This window comes from Hakea prostrata, chromosome 9 (genome assembly GCF_041222555.1).
Source record: "Hakea prostrata isolate BN-2017 chromosome 9, UWA_Hpros_2, whole genome shotgun sequence".
Taxonomy (NCBI): Eukaryota; Viridiplantae; Streptophyta; class Magnoliopsida; order Proteales; family Proteaceae; genus Hakea; species Hakea prostrata.
In genome coordinates, this window is record NC_142608.1 from 34,233,121 (window position 1) to 34,250,162 (window position 17,042).

Consider the following 17,042-nt stretch of genomic DNA (forward strand, 5'->3'; position numbering starts at 1 on the left):
ATAATTTCCAAAATTCGAATGAAATTTCACCAAATTACCGAAATTTCACCTTCAGATTTCAATGGGAACTTCACTTCGCACAGTACATAGATGGCGACATTTTAGCAAGATTTTGCCTAATTTCAGGTGAAAAGTAACACCTTGGTCCTTAGTTTTTTTGGATATCATAGGAGAGGCAAATGAAAAAAGTCCTTTTCTTAGGGACTAAAAATTACTTGAATCAAATCTCAAGGGGTCCAAATGAAAATTACCCAAAAAATTGAAAACCAATTCTCATCAAATCTGTTGTTAATTTAGGCTTTCACTAATGTAGATTGGACAGTAACCAGGAAGTTCAACTGATAGAAGATCCACCATAGGTGTAATACCCCCCGTATTTCTAACCCGAGATCCGTATTCCAGGTCCGAGAACCCGAAGGTCTAGTCGGGTGAACTTGTGGAGTATCCGGATTGAAGCCCATGATCCATACCCAGGACCCATGGATATTAATCCTTTATCTGAAAAGCCTGCCTTGGCTGGAGTGGGAAATTCTGGAAGTCAGGTGTTGTTCAGAGATGTCCGGAATGAAGGTAAGATCTCCCCCATCTCTTATTTAGGGCTAGGTTGGCCTTGGGTATCAACCCCCTAGTAAAAGCACCCTTGTATGGCAAATTACATGGGGGCGGTTACTAGTGGCGGTCGCTTAACCCAAGCGACCGGCCCAATCGACCGCTCGGTCTGTTTTCGGGGATTTTGCCCTATTTTTCCCCCAGACTTCTATAAAAGGCAACCTCCATCTCGTTAACGATTACTTTATTCGTGGTTGCTTATTTGGGAGTTTAGACGGCTGCGGGGAAGATCCGAAAGAGTCTCTGGAGTACTGACAGTGGCTTGGAAGATCAGTTCTCTTCTTCTCTAGTTTTCTGGTGTGAGGTATTGAACTAACCCTTCGTTCTCTACTCTCTTTTCTCCGTTAGATTGGTTTTACCCTTTTTCCCTCGTCTCTGTGATTACCCCTTGGATATTCTTTACCTCTTTATTAATCTACTTGAGATGGAATAACCTAAACGGAACCCTACTTCCGTGAGATGGTAAATCCAATCAAGGAGAGGGTTAGGGGTAATCTATTGATGTTAGTGGATTGTTTTCTCTTACCCTTTTGGCTTAGGGAGTGTTTAATTCGAGACTTAGGATGAGATTACTCGAAAACCGGATTGAAATCGAGTAATCAGAAGCCTGAGTTTCGGATTGAAACTCACTGTTTTTGGGGCCGTCACTAGTGGCGGTCGCTTAACCTAAGCGACCGGCACAAGCGACCGGCTGGTAAACAGTGACCATTTGGATTTCGGTTCTGATTCAAATTGATTTATGTGACTTATATATTCTAATAACCCCGTGTTTAGGTGATTACTTGTTTAAAAGAAAAGTCTACTAATAGTTACTTTGGATTCCATTTTACGGATGTTTCGATTATATGCAAGTAAGGACAGTCTATCTTATCTATCTACATATACTTGAACATGTTAATCTGATAATTGTTAGTCTTGATTTATATTGTTATATGCTGCGGTAGTTGTATTTATTTCTAATATACTACTGCTGTTTGCTTTGATTTCATAATTACATGATGAATTGTGAATGTTATATGATTATGGTAATTGGTTTATGATTATGATAGTTGAGGTGTTCCTTTTGGGATATCTTGGCTGATGTTATCGGAGGTCGTGGAATGGGACACATGCTCTGCCGATACCTTCAACACTATCATGATTAATTGATGACATTGTTAGGATGAGTCTAGATTGCATGGCTAGGTACCCCACATGCTACTACCCTTTCGGTAGGGGGATTGAAACCGAGTGACCCGTGATGACTGAGACTTGGTGGTCCACCGTTGGTCATGAAATGGTAGGGTTGCATATGTTAGGGTTGGGCTCATGGATGTCCAAGGACCGGACCGGGTGTCGGGAGGAATCATGAGAGCATCCGCCCCAATGATATGTGGATGACCATAGGGTTAAGGAGTAGAGTCCAACAGAGGTAGCCGATCCGTGAGGATTCTTACTCCTAGGTTGCGAAGGATACTTGAACCGAGTTGGTCGGTGCCATAGGGGATGTATCTGGACTTCATGTAGACATGTAACCATTATGACCTTGCATTGGATTAGAAACCCGGACATGCGCCGATACTCATTACCAATGGTCGTGGTGAGAGAGTGTGGACTTAACCCCTAACCATGGTTTGTGAGCCGTGTGGACTTTCCCTTTTTCCTCGGATCCCTACGAGAGGTAACCGAGTCCTTGCCGGATCGAGTGATGAGACTTACCCAGAGGAGGGCTGGTGTTTATCTTAAAGCATGTCAGCTAATAGAGACTTGCATAGTTAGAAATCATAGCATCATTCATGTTTTGCATTCATTCATATTATCTTGTTGTATCATGGCATTTTTGGATGATGGATGAGATATATGATTGTTTCTTCTGAGTTCTTTAGAACTCATTCCTTTATTCTTTGTATGTTTTTAGCCTATACGAGAAGAAGGATTTGTATCGAAGATGGGCTGGTTCCCTATGAAGGAACCATCCCGTTTGAAGAAGATGTGGCACCGCCATGGGAGATGGAAATAGCATGTGCGGGAGTTCTGCGGGTGCATGGAGTGCGCTTATCGCACCGGTTGATGGTCGGGAGGCGAAAGGTGGTCGAGGCGGTTGCGCTTGAGACTGGAGAAGAATTGGAGAACCCCTCACCTTATTAAACTGGAATCTAAGTTCATTGACTTAGAGAAACAAACTGGAAAGAAACTGATACAAATACTTTTATTCCGCTACCCTCTTTTTGTTTTATTCTTTATTATTTATTTTCTTTCCTTTGATATTGGAGCATTTTGGGCTTCTGTAATTCATTTAATTCAGTTATTGAATATTCTTTGCTCATGATTATCTGTATTTGTCTTAAATATTGTTGATAGACTAAAACCTTGGATCTTGTGACGGATCGCACCCACGGGTTGTCGGGCGGGTAACCGAGACCGACGGGTGGGGTGTGACAATAGGTCAATGCACCCTTACAAGAGGCAACTTGGTTACTTAGGGATTGAATGGTAATGCTCCCAACAAAATTATTTTGTGCCATTTGCCCATTTTGGCACAAAAGTTGCCAAAATCTTGTATGGCAAACCAGTTTATAAATGTGTTGATTCAACAAAAGTGTGTTGAAACCAGGTTTTGGGCACAATATTTGAAGAAGCTCCAAATCGAAGCTTCTTGGGCACAGACACACTTTCTTTCAAAAATGCAGGGCACACATGGGTTCAAACATGGGCAAGGCGTTGATGGAGGGCATCGGTGTATTTTCACCTTAAAAGCATCAAAAGCCTTGAAACAAACGAACTCCTCACTCTCGTGTATCTCTCTGCACCCTACCTTCAAGCCGCAAGCCCGATCTTTTTCCTCATAGTCGTTGTCGTCTTCGTCGTCCTCCAAGCAGCGAGTTCAGTAGTCGATACCGTGACTCCATCATCTCTCCCACTCCCAATGGATTGCAGAAAACTCCATCAAAGGTAGGATTTTGAGTCTTCTTTTTACTATATTACCTCCAAATGCGATGAACTTTTGTTTCTCTCTCGTGTTTACTCTTGGTTTGGTGGGATCTTCACTTTTGGTTTGTCTTCTTCCAAGATGACATGACTTCTTAAATTTGTGAGAAGAACAGTCATTTATATGGCTTTCTCTTGTATCTGAGTTTTGCTTCCTTTCGTTTGCAATCTGTTTATATTTTAGAGGAAGAAGAAAATATAAATCATAATGTCAATTTCAAGAAGTCTTGTAACTCTTGGCATTAGTAGATCAAGTGTATATTCTGTTTTTGTTGAGTTACTGTAATTACAGTGTTCTGTGGTCGCAATTTGTTTTTCTTTTAGTGGAAGAAGAAAATTATTGTAACATGCTATGTGTCTTTTGGAAGATTTTTTTCCTTCAAATTTTCAACAATTTTATTACTTCAAATCTAAAACGATTTGCCTTGAAAGCATTTAAGCTGGAGAGGCACTCCTATGTGAATTGGGCTTCTCAAAACCATAACACTGTGGATAACTTGGAGGTTGAATCAGAGAGCAAAGAAATAATATCTCACATCAGGGATCAAAGGAAGGGTTATCAAATAAATAATGTCACTGTTTGTTTCTCTCCCTTTGTAATTTTTTCGGTACTTATGAATGTGTTGGATGAATAATTTTCAGTTCTAGCTGTACCCACATCAATATTGATCGTCTGGTACCTTGGGCACTATATATATAGATCAGCAGAGAAAGAAGAAGAGTAGTTAGTGAGAGAGGGAGGAGAGGGAATGGAGAATCAACAACAAGCTCACACGGGCTGTGTTAGTGTTTCCAAACCCAAGCCAAGGCCACATAAACCCAACCCTCCAATTCTCCAAACGTTTTGTCTCAAAAGGCCCAAAAGCCACACTTGTAGTAACCATATTCATCTCCAAATCCATGGAATCCGAAACCAGTTCAGTTGGTAGTGAAACCATCTAAGATGGCTTTGATGATGGTTTTTTCTAAGAAGCTGAAAGCATGCAAAACTCTCTCATGTGTAAGAGAAAGGGGTTCAGAAACCTTAACTGAGCTCATAAAGAAACAGATTGACTTAGGTTATTCTTTCACTTTCCTTGTTTATGATCCTTTCTTGCCATGGGCTTTAGATGTAGCCAAAGAGTTTGGTTGGGTTACATCAATTATTCTTCACTCAGTGTTGCGCTGTTGACAACATATAGTACAATGTGAAGAAGGGAGTGGTACCGTTTCAGTTCCTGGGCTACCACCACTTGAACCGAAAGAACTACGATCTTTTGTTTATGTAGTAGGATCTTATCATACATGGAGCTAGTTTTGAATCAATTCTCCAATATAGATAAAGCAGATTGGGTTCTTGTGAACTCCTTTGACGGCTTGGAGGTTGAGGTGAGTCAGGTGACTATAGAAATATTTATACTTGTTTTGTTCTTCTTGAACCGATTTGCCTCCAAACCTCCAAGCAGGAGTTATTGATGTTGTACTTTCATAATTTGGCTTCATTTGCTTTCAGGTTTTGACATATGAATGGGTGTAAAATCCGGCCTTATCCTAACCCTGACCCGGCCAGGATTTTATACTGTTGCAGGTTCGAAGACCCAAAGTGGAGGTAGAAGATACTTGTGGGCCCTAGTAGTTGAAGATTCAATACTTGATCCAGAGCCCATGGGCATTGACAATGATGCCCCTTACTTGAGCACATTGTCATTGTTGAGTGAAAATCTGCTCATCGATGAAGATTGAATTAGTTGAAGCACCTATTGGACCCTCGTGATCAATCCGAAGGTATTTCTTAAAACTAGACTTGTTGATTGATTTGTAGGAGAAAACCTAGCTCAATTTGGATATGTCTGGCCTTCCAAATCCACTCTTGAAATTGCTGTCAAGCCTTGGTCAACTGACAGTCGACCAGCTAGTCGACCAGCAGTAATGATTTCTTAAATTTACAAAATTACTTCCTAGTTTGACCCTACCTTTTTTGAACTCGTGAATGAGGACCTAAACTAATCATTGGCACTCCAGAGCACGAGGTTTGACACTCTCTTGGGCTTTTCTTGGTGTTTGTGAAGGTCCTTGACTACAATCATTAGTGTTGCACCTCAATCATCAACTCAAGGTATGATTCCTCCTATTCTTCTTCTAATCTACTCATTTTTCTATCAATTTATGACCTTAAGACCATGGTTGAGGTGCTGCAACCTTGCAAACACTAAACCATGAGTTTCCCCTTTTCAATTCCATGATTATCACCCCACTCTTGCTATGTTATGCTCCAATTAGGATTGCTTACATTTCATTGCTTTGATTCCTTTCATTTCAACCTTGTCTTGATTCAAAACTGATATGTAAATGCATGTTAGGTCTAGATTATTATGAATTCATGACTCTAATTTAATTCTTGGCATTCACTTGATTGGTTCCCATCATTCTTTACAATTTCAATCAATTCCAATTCGATTCTTGATATTTATCATATAGAACATAGGGTTTCGATTTGGGTATTTATAATTGGACCGTTGGATCATCGTGAAATTTAGTGTGTAGTGTCCTCATATTAGTATAATTATGCCCTCCAAATTTCATGTCGATCGGAGCATCGGAAGGTCCGTTTCAGACCAAATCTTCAATTATGCCCATTGCTAACAAGTCTTGGTCAACTGCCTTGGTCGACTGACAGTCGACCAAACCAGTCAACCAAGATATGTTAACATCCCTGTACTTGGCCAAATTGCTTCGTTTGACCTCCGATTCGATTTTTTTCTTCTTTAATGTTACTTGTATGTTGTCTAGGGTACCAACACTGACTTTTAGGACTATTCTTGGTGATCATTATTTTATTTACGAGTCGATTAAGGTAAGGACGGTCGTTAACTCAAGTACATTGATTATGTAAACATACTTATACTTTGAGAACTCAGTAGATATATTTTCTATGTGTATACCTTAACCATGCATGACTATTATATGCATTTTATCAATAATGGTATGTTATATGTCATTCGGAATATCATGATTAATTATCCTTTATGATTATGTATATGATTCATCATGCTATGACATGCCTTTAATTATATGATGAATTATTGATTTGATATGGTATGATGAGATTGAACTTGTGAATGACTAGGTATGATATGGGATTGAGAAGTGTCCTTCCGACACTTAAGTCCTTGGACATCGGAGGGAATAGTATGGGATATTCTCCGAAGGTGTCCATCGACACTTTCTCGAGTTATTGGATGACATACATAGGATTATCAAGGTGTATGGTTCGGATATTCCTTGTCGTATCAGACCCGAATCGGAAGGGTATTGAGACCGAACAACTCGTGGTAGAGTATGGTTGATGGGCGCTCGAGACTGGGAACCACTCCGTGAGAGGACTTAAACCATACTGCGGATACCCGAAAGGGGCCATTTATTAGTAGGGTTGCAAATGGATAGACCTGGGTTCACGGGCGCTCAAGACCGGTAACCAACCCGTGAGAGGATGTGAGAGCTTCCCGTTTACCATTTGTGGATGACCAATAGGGTTGATGAGTCCGTAGTCCGAGTTGGTCGGTGCCATAGGATACGCTGACTCTAGCGTGAAGGATACGGAACCGAGCTGGTCGGTGCCATATGGAAAGTATCCGGATCTGACATGATACGACTGAGTAGATGACTTGCATTGGGCTAGGCTATGCCGTGACATGCGCCAGTACTTATACCAATGGTAATGTGAGAGAGTGGTGACTTAACCCTAGCCATGGTTTGATGAGGACTTTACCCAATTACCCCGGCAGACCCAAGATATCTTGTATGATTGAGGGGGAGTGACAGACGACCTAAAGAAGTATGGTGCTATGGCTTAAAGCATGTCTACCTTAGAGACTAGCATACTTAGGGTTATAATCATATGTCATCACTGTCTCATATCATCTTGCATCATATCATGACTTGTATCGAATGAATTGTGTATTATGAAACGACTTGCCTTGCTGAGTTCTTTTGAACTCATTCCTCTTGTGCAATTTGTTAGATTATCCTGCAGGTGTAGAAGACTCTGATGGCGCACTCTACGACCCGAGCTATGATCCTGCATACTACCCTTCGGGTGATGGCTATGATGAGAGTCAGGATTATTGTGCCGAGGAGGATTATGGTTCGTACCAGGGTTAGCCCCACCATGATGAGGGAGTGGCCGTGCTGGGTTCACTTCATCCACACTTATGAAGAAACAATCATTAGGATAAAAGAAACCTTTGTGTAGTGCCCCATTTCCCTGGATTACTGTTAAACACCCGGATATATTGTCTTTAACTCTTATGGATTTATTCTTGATTTTGGATGTAACTGAGATTGATTAACCACTTTCCGCTATATTTGAAGGAGTGACTCCTGATCACTCTTTCTCTTTTGAGATTACTTTATATGTAATTAATACTTGATAAATTCCGCACTCTGATTGATTATCTTTTCTATTCAATTGACCGTTGTCGTGTATGTGGGAGGCATCACCGCTCGATCTTGATCTTCGGGCTGTGGATCACATCCCGGGTATGCCAGATAGGATACCGGCTGGGTGGATGTGACAATGGGTACTTTGGACTTTTATGCATTGATCTATGATAGGGCCCTGGGATTGTAGTATTATGCTATAGTGAAGGAGAGAGGGGAGATTAGGGATGATTAGGGGTTATAAATAGGGGTAAGATGTGAGTAGTAGGGGGGATTATTTTTATGAGTGTTTGGGCAGCTGTAGGCTTTGGGCAGTAGTGTGTTGTGGGGCTGACTGGCACAATTGTAACCAGTCTATCATTGTCCTTCGTTATTCTATTAATTAAATAATATTAGTTTTGCATTTGATTTGTGGGTTCTTACAAAATTGGTATTAGAGCAGTGACGATCTGCGGGAATAGACGGACACTGGATTGTCCGGCGAAGGCAATGTGCAAGAATGGCTTCTTGAAGTATTGTTATTCTGTTGGGAACACCAAATTGAGAAGGAGAGAAGGTTGAGTGAGGTTCTCCAACGTTTGGAAGGAGATGCATTGGATTGGGTGTACAATAGATCGTGGTTTGAATTTACTTGGGTGAGTTTGCAAGAAGCCATGAAAATAGATTTTGGTTATGGCAAAGACTCAAAACAAAATTTGAGTTCGCACAATATTGAAGCAATGATCATGCAATCGCAGGGAAGAGGAAGTGGATCTTCGAAGGCGGAAATTGCTGTTGAAGCCGTGATTAGTTCCAGAGTTGTTCAGGCTTGCCTTGATAATTGAAATAGCGTCATTGAAGTTTTATCTGAGTTCTCCACTAAAGAGGAAAAAGAGATGAAACATAGGAATAGGGTGTAGAGGTTTGCCTCGATAATTGCTCTGTCTACCACTCCTATTGGCGAAATACATCAGGCTGTGCTCCAGATATTTCTTTTCAAAGTCCTAAACAGTGATAGTTATCAAGCTTGTTTCTTTCTTTTTTTTTTGGTTTGCCAACCCTGGTTTATAAACCGGTGTTCGACCCGCGTCGCACACCTGGCTCGGGACCTCATTTTTGGGTATCTATTCCATTTTGTTTCAAAAATAATTCTCCTCTTCTGCGTCTCTTCGCCCACTTGTAATCACTTTTATTTGCTTAGTTCCCAAAATAGAAACAGAAACTATGACTGATTATCAACCTATTTGTCTCAACAATATTTCTTATAAGTTTGTTTCTAGATTTATTGAAACTAGGCTAAAGCCACTAATTCATTCCTATATTTCTCCTCTTCAAGCAGCTTTTGTCCTGGGGAGGCAAATTATTAGTAATGTAATTCAGGCCCATGAATACTTTATTATCTCAATCATAAAAAGACTGGAAAAACGAGTGCTTTCAAGCTAGATATGTCAAAATCTTCAAATAAATTTAAATAGAATTTAATTGCTTCAGTCTTTCGCTTCCGTGGGTCTGGTAGTATTGGTGCTCTCTAATTTCTCTTCATTTCCTTTTTATTGTTCTCTATTAAATTAAATAGTAGCGCACTAAATTTCTTTAAAGGGGTCATCAACCTTGCCCATTAAAATCAGTAGCTTTTCTTGTTTGCTATGGCATTATGAAGGCTTCTTTTTACGTGTACGGATTTAGGGATGTTTGATCTAATAAAAATTGCCACAACTTCACCAAAAAAAATTCACACCTCTTCTTTGCCAATATACCTTTAATTTATGTAGGACTATTATGGGTTTTATCCTTAATCGAATTTTAGATTAATCTCTGACCTTTTAGGAAACAAGATCAACCACGGTCAAATTAAAATTACTTTGTGAGTTTTGTGGATGATCATTCTTGTTTGATATGGGTGTATTCATTAAAAGATCGATCACAGCTTGTCCGTTTTTCAAAGTTTTTATAATGAAATAAATAACCAAGTTGATGCTTTTATTAAAACTTTCGGTTCTGATAAAGTCCTAGGATATGGTCAAGCTGAGATATTTGATTTTTGTTCATTCAAAGACATGATACTTTAAACTAGCTATTCTTATAACCCCTCCCCTTCTTCAAAATGTCTACATCTAGATAGCGAGTGTGAAGTTTTGAACCGTGCTCCAAATTGAAGTTTAAGGCCCTATTTGGTTCAACGGGAATAGACGGGAAGTAAATAGTACAAGGAAGGACATGCAAGCCACTTTTGGAGGCTTGCAATGGTTTGCAGTTTATCTTCCAAGGGTAAATTACAAGTGAGTGAGATTTTCCCTCTATAGAGGAATTCCATAGGAATTTTAGAGACTACATTTCTGGTTATGGATGAGCGACTTGTGGCTATAGATCAGATCTAAGGGTTGAGGTTAAATTTGGAAAATACAAAATGTTATGCAAATTTTGCACAAGAGTCCTAGGCTTGATGAACCCGGTCCGACTGGATACCTATAGACCACTTGACAAGTGGGTAGCAAGTTCCAAGGACTAACCCATGCCTAGAACATCACTTATCAGAGATGCCTCCCTTGACGATGTCGAGGACAAGTCCAGTTTTTATCGTATAAGGCCTCATGCATACCAATACATTAATTCCAGCATTTATTGATCATCGACAAGCACATTTAATTCTTCGTACATATATTAAATACACCGTATTTATTAGGGGATCCTTGGACCTCGAGGATATCTGCCTAGAAACTTGTCACACTCCACCCGCTGATATCAGTCCCGTCTGACAACCCGTGGGTGCGATCCACAGTCACAAAATCCACGGTTTACTCATCAATGATAATAAATGGACGCAATAAGAATCAAGAAAAAGAATAATCCAGATAATTAAATAAAAGAATTACATAAGTCCAATACTCGAAAAGAATGAATCAATGAAAAAGGAAATAAAGTAATTATGTCCAAAAATTAATAAAGTTCAACGGAAGCATGAATGAATTAAGTCTTTTCTTCTAGCTTTGCAATGAAGGGAGTCTTCCATCCTTCCTCCATTGACTTCTCAAAATGACACGCTATATGAATCCTCTTGCCATCAATGGGTGTTGTAAACGCACTCCAGGCATCCGTAGGAGGCTTCGTGACATACATCGCCACCTCTCATTGGCGCCTCCATAGCTTCTTCATTGGGGTTCTCTCAATTATAGGGAATTTCTCTCGATCCTGGATTCCCATCTGTATAATTTAACAAATATTCACAAAAAGAATGAGTTACCTCTATGGGGATCCCGGGCAAGGGGTTCAGTCCTCGTCAATCAACCATTGTTTGGGTTTAGGTCCACACTCTCTCACCATGACCATTGGCATGAGTACTAGCACATGACAGGGTTTCTAATCCAATGCAATGTCATATAGTGACATACTACACGTAGTCTAGATACTTCCCTTATCGCACCAACCAACTTGGTTCAGTATCCTTCTCTACCTAGGAATGAGAATCCTCACGAACTGGCTACATTTGTTGGACTCCATTCCCTAACCCTATGGTCATCCACATATTGTTGGGGTGCTTGCTCTCATGTCCTATCACGATTCTCAGCCACTCCTTGGATGCCTCAGCCGGTACTATACCTGGCATACCTGGGTATGTGATCCACAGCCCCAAGGATCAAGTGTTGAGCAACCATGCCTCCTACATACACGATAACATAATCATGAACAATAATAAATCAAGGTCAAAACATATAAACAATGAAATCATGATAAGGATAAGAAATAATATAATCAAAGCGCGGAAATAAATGATACCAATGTATATAATCCAAAAGAAGAGAGTGAGCGGATATCACTCCCTTAGTAGCAGCGGAAAGTAGATCAAGTTATAGTTGAGGTTTATAGATCCAAGTCTTAAAAGGGAAATAACAATATGAATATCTAAACAATCGTTTCCTTGGTCTTATACAAAATGTCTTCGTAAGTATAAACATAAGAGACCAAACACGGCCGCTCCCACACCATGGTCGAACTAATCCTGGTACGAAGCGTAATCACCCTCGGTATCTTCACTGTAATCTTCATGGTAGCCAATACCCTGAGGGTAGTATGCCTTATCGGGGTTCGTCTCGGTGTAGGTGCCATCAAATCCCAAAGACTTGTTGCTTGTATCTCAAGATATTACGCAAGTGTACGTATCGCTATCAAGTAATAAATGATAAGTAGAGTATCGATCCCACGGAGAATTCTATCCTTAACTTTCAATGTAAAAGTAAAATTGATTTAAACAAGATTGATTTGTGATTGACTAATTAAATAACCAAATGACAAGTAATTAAACTAAAGAACTAAAATGGAGATTGAGCAAAGAAGGAACTTAGTGAGTGAAAAGAGTGTTGGGAATCAAGTTTCCCTTCCCTTGAATTTTATAATGCAAATACTAAAGTAATACTACAACCCAAAATATGTCAAGAACCTGGAATGAAATGGCATAAAGGTATTTTCCAATACACATATGCTTAGCATCCTAATTCAACATCTGCATATTCCTATGAAGAATTGAAAATGAATGCAATTTAAACCCAATCCCAATCATGGCAATGTGAGGTAATTGGGTATTCCTACCCAACCTACTAATTAACACAATCTAATTAAAGATTATGCTAACTCACACAATTCAGCAAACATCTAGACTACATTAACTTTCCAGTTAACTAAATCATAACAATCGTTCATGAAAGATCAATCAAGAACCGAAATTAATTAATGTATAACTTGCTGAATTCATTGACAATAAATTGTATTGCAATAAAACTAAAGAACACATGATAGTTACATCTCAAAATTCATGTTTAGGTACTACTATCATCCCAACACAACACAAGTTTAGCCCATAACAGAAATCAAATACAAAGAGATAGATATTGTTATCATTGAAAAGAAACTAAGAACTTCAATGCTTCCACAAGAGCTCCAGCATTCTTCTCCATCAGTTCGTCTTCTCCAGCAGCTTTCACACGAGTTCCCCTCTCTCCTCTCCTCCTCCTTGCCCACGTTTTGCCTCCTTTGTACCCTCCTTTTCCCCCAAAAGTGCTAGGTTAAAAGTGGCTTGTAGGATTAGAACATTTTCTTTTGATATCAACGGCTGAGATCTTTCATGGAATGACAAAAAGAAAGTCCATTAAGTTAGCCCTTTTTGGTCATTTCCACTTGAATTGGATCTAAGAATATTCTGCTCCGTATTGCTGCAGGAAACTCTACAGCAAAGTTAGAGGACATGCAGATTCTTCTTCTATTATGGATCTTCACCTACATTTTTCAAGATAAAGAGAATTAATCAAATTCATCCATTAATCTGAAGGGAAATTCATGTAAGAGTGACAATAATGACCTATACAAGATGCAACATGTTAAGACTCAATAAGACAACATTTAATGAATACTAACACTAAAACAAAGATAAAATACTCCTAAATCAAGTATAAAGTTACCAATCTTAACTCTATTTCATAGAGTTATCAATGTGCCATCAAATCCTTCCGTACCTGTAGAATAATCTAACAAAACAATTGCATAAAAAGGAATGAGTTCGAAAGAACTCAACAAGGCAGTTATTCCATATTACATAAGTCACATGATACAAAGCAAATCATGATGCAAGATGATATGAAACAGATGATGCAAATATGATTCTAACTCTATACATGCTAGTCTCTATGGTAGACATGCTTTAAGTCATAGCACCATATTTCTTTGGGTAGGTCTCAAATCACTCTTCCCTCAACTATTCCGATATCTTGGGTTCTCCGATGTTAATAGAGTCATGCATCCCTCGAGACAATCCATGGCTGGGTTTAAGTCACAGCTCTCTCACATCACCATTGGTATAAGTATTGGTGCATGTCACGGTAAAGCCTAGCCCAATGCAAGTTATCTACTTAGTCGTATCATGTCAGATCCGGATACTTCCCCTATGGCTACAACCAACTCGGTTCGGTATCCTTCACACTAGATCACGTATCATATGGCTACAACCAGCTCGGACTACGGACTCATCAACCCTATTGGTCATCCACAATAGTAGACGGGAAGCTCTCACGTCCTCTCATTGGTTGGTTATCAGTCTTGAGTGGCCGTGAGCCCAAGTCTAGCTATTTGCAACGCTACCAATAAATAGCCTCAACGAGTATGCGTAATGCGATTTATGTCCTCTCACGGGTAGGTTACTGGTCTTGAGCACCCATAAATTCACATTACTACCACGGGTCATTCGGTCTCAATACCCTTCCGATTCAGGTCTGATAAACAAGAATGTCCTAGCCAACACCTCTAGACAAGTCCTATATATGACATCTAATAATCCGGGAAAGCGTCGATGGGCCTCTTTGGAAACATCCCATACTATTACTGTCACATCCTCCCAGCCGGTACCCTATCTGGCATACCCGAGAGTGTGATCCACAGCCCGAAGATCAGGTATCGAGTAATCAACCTCCCACATAAACAATAACATAATCATGAACAATCATAATAAAAGTGCGGAAGATAAACCATAGATCCAATAAGGAAAGTATGAATCATATATAAATCAGAGTACTAGATATAATCAGAGTGTCAAAACAGATAAGTAAAGTGAGGCAAAAATCCCACTCTACAACCAGCGGAAAAGTAGCTCTAAACGAGAATAAACTAGACAAAATCTAATCCCAGTAGCAAGTACAATGGGTAACTAAATTGTTCTCCACTTTATAGACAACATCCTTATAAGTATAAATCTCATAAATGGCACAAGGACGCTTCCACTCAATGGTCGGACTAAGCATCATACGGAGCATAACCACTCGCGGGATCTTCAGTGTAATTGTTGTAACCGCAATCACCTTCCTGGAGATATGCCTCTTCGCCTTGCGCTTCTTCATAGGGACCGTCATAATATTCAGTACCTGCAGAATAGTCTAACAAACATTGTACAATAAAGGAATGAGTTTCAAAGAAACTTAGTAAGGCAGTTAAATCCATAATAACATAAATGGCTGGATTTCAGTACAAACATAAATGCAATATGATATGAGACAAGCAATGAATGAATGAATCTAACTCTATGTATGCTGGTCTCTATTGGCAGACATGCTTTAAGTCATAGCACCGTACTTCTTTAGGAAGGTCTCAATCACTCATCATCAGTTGGTAATGGGTCCGGCATCCCTCGGGACATTCCATGGCTGGGGGTTAAGTCACCACTCTCTCACATCACCATTGGTCTAAGTACCGGCGCATGTCAGGGTAAAACCTAGCCAAATGCAAGTCTTCTACTTAGTTACATCAAGTCAGATCCAGATACGTCCATTCCTCGTCCCTGACGATCCTTTCCGGTATCCTTCACACTAGAGTCCTCATAGTCCCTGACTACGGACTCATCAACCCTATTGATCATCCACATATGGTAAACGGGAAGCTCTCACGTCCTCTCACGGGTTGGTTACCGGTCTTAAGCGCCCGTGAGCCCAAGTCTAACCATATGCAACCCTACCAATAAATGGCCCCCACAATGTGATTCCTGTCCTCTCACGGGTTGGTTACCGGTCTTGAGCGCCCATGAATCCCCATTGCTACCACGGGTCGTTCGGTCTCAATACCCCCTCCGATTAGGGTCGACATAACAGGACATCCTAGCCAAACACTACTAGACAATCCTAGATATGTCATCCAACAGTTTAGGAAGGTGTCCGGAGGGCATCTCCGGAAACATCCCATAATATTCCCGTAGTAGTCCAAGGACAGAAGTGTCAAAAGGACACCTCTCCTTTCCAAACCATACTTAAGCATACACATGCATCAATTCATATCACCACATATATGGTAACTTCATATATGGAAAGAAATCAATAATTACAATCACTTTGTATATAATTGGTAAGTAAATCATACATGAATCAATTTAAGCAATGCTACTGTAATCAAGGTTATGCAACAGTAGTATATCATTGTAAGAATCTAATTAAGGAAAACATATCAATGATATTCAAATATAGAAACTAGATTCATGCTATCTATGTAATTAAGGAAATAACCATCCTTACCTTTTATAACTCGCAAAGGAATCCTAAGAAATCAAGTAAGATCTTGGCAAACTTGAGAAGAAGGTCCTAAACAAGTGTATACAACATATTAGGAAAGATCCCTAACAGAAAAGATACCAAAACATCCAACACGGACCAATTCCGGAGTTGCTTGTACTCATTGGTCGAGTGGATTGGTCGACTGGTCCATCGACCAATGCGAGACGATAGCCTAAAAAAAACAGAGTTTTAAGATATGAAATCCGAATTTGGTGGTTCAAAAGGGTACTAATCAAGGGGTAAACTACATCAGTAGTATCCTAACATATAGGGGACCTCAAAACATTAATCCAAACAAGACATCAAGATCCAAATTAGGAAACAAAAAGTTACCATAATTAGATCAACCATGGATCTTGATGAATTCAAAATAGAAATCAAAGACAAGAACAATAGGAGGATGGATCATTGCTTCAGGTAAAGGTATCATGAAAAGCATACTTAGATCTTCAAGGAAATAGGCTTAAAAGCATAAATCTAAATAAGGAAACAAAACCTACCATATATGTAACTATCATGATTCATGAAGAACACATAGTATGGTAGAAGAGAACAACTAGAGATTGATAGATCATGGATCATGAAAAGAAAACACAGCAATTAACTACTAACATGATCAATATAGAAGATCCAAGGAGATCGAATTCAAATCAGAAGTTTAACAAAGATTAGATCATGGTTTGATCATGATTCCTTCAAAAGCTTGCAATGATCATGGTTAAGATCATTGTTCTAGCCTTTAATCCTTAGGATGATCATGAGAGACAAGTCCGGAGATGTTTGCAACGAGAGAATGCAGCATCTCCTCTACTGTCTCAACTCAAAAAGGAAAGAAAATAAGAGATAGAGGAGAAGAAGAGAGTGTAGACATACCTTTTGATGAAAAGGAAGAGTTTTGACAAAGATCCGTCAAGAAAATCACCAAGGATGCAAGAGAGATGACTTGCAGAGGTCTTTGGTTCGTTCCAAAGAGTTTGGAGGCAGCAAATA

The 17,042-nt window shown here is 39.6% G+C and overlaps 1 long non-coding RNA gene across 1 annotated transcript; it reads left to right on the forward strand.

Moving 5' to 3' along the window:
- Window positions 1–3,394: 3,394 nt before the first annotated feature.
- On the forward strand, window positions 3,395–7,989 carry LOC149005148 (uncharacterized). Its single transcript, XR_016169921.1, has 4 exons — window positions 3,395–3,540; window positions 5,069–5,340; window positions 5,578–5,671; window positions 7,577–7,989. It is a non-coding gene; the product is annotated as an uncharacterized LOC149005148 (long non-coding RNA).
- The last annotated feature ends 9,053 nt before the right edge of the window (window positions 7,990–17,042 follow it).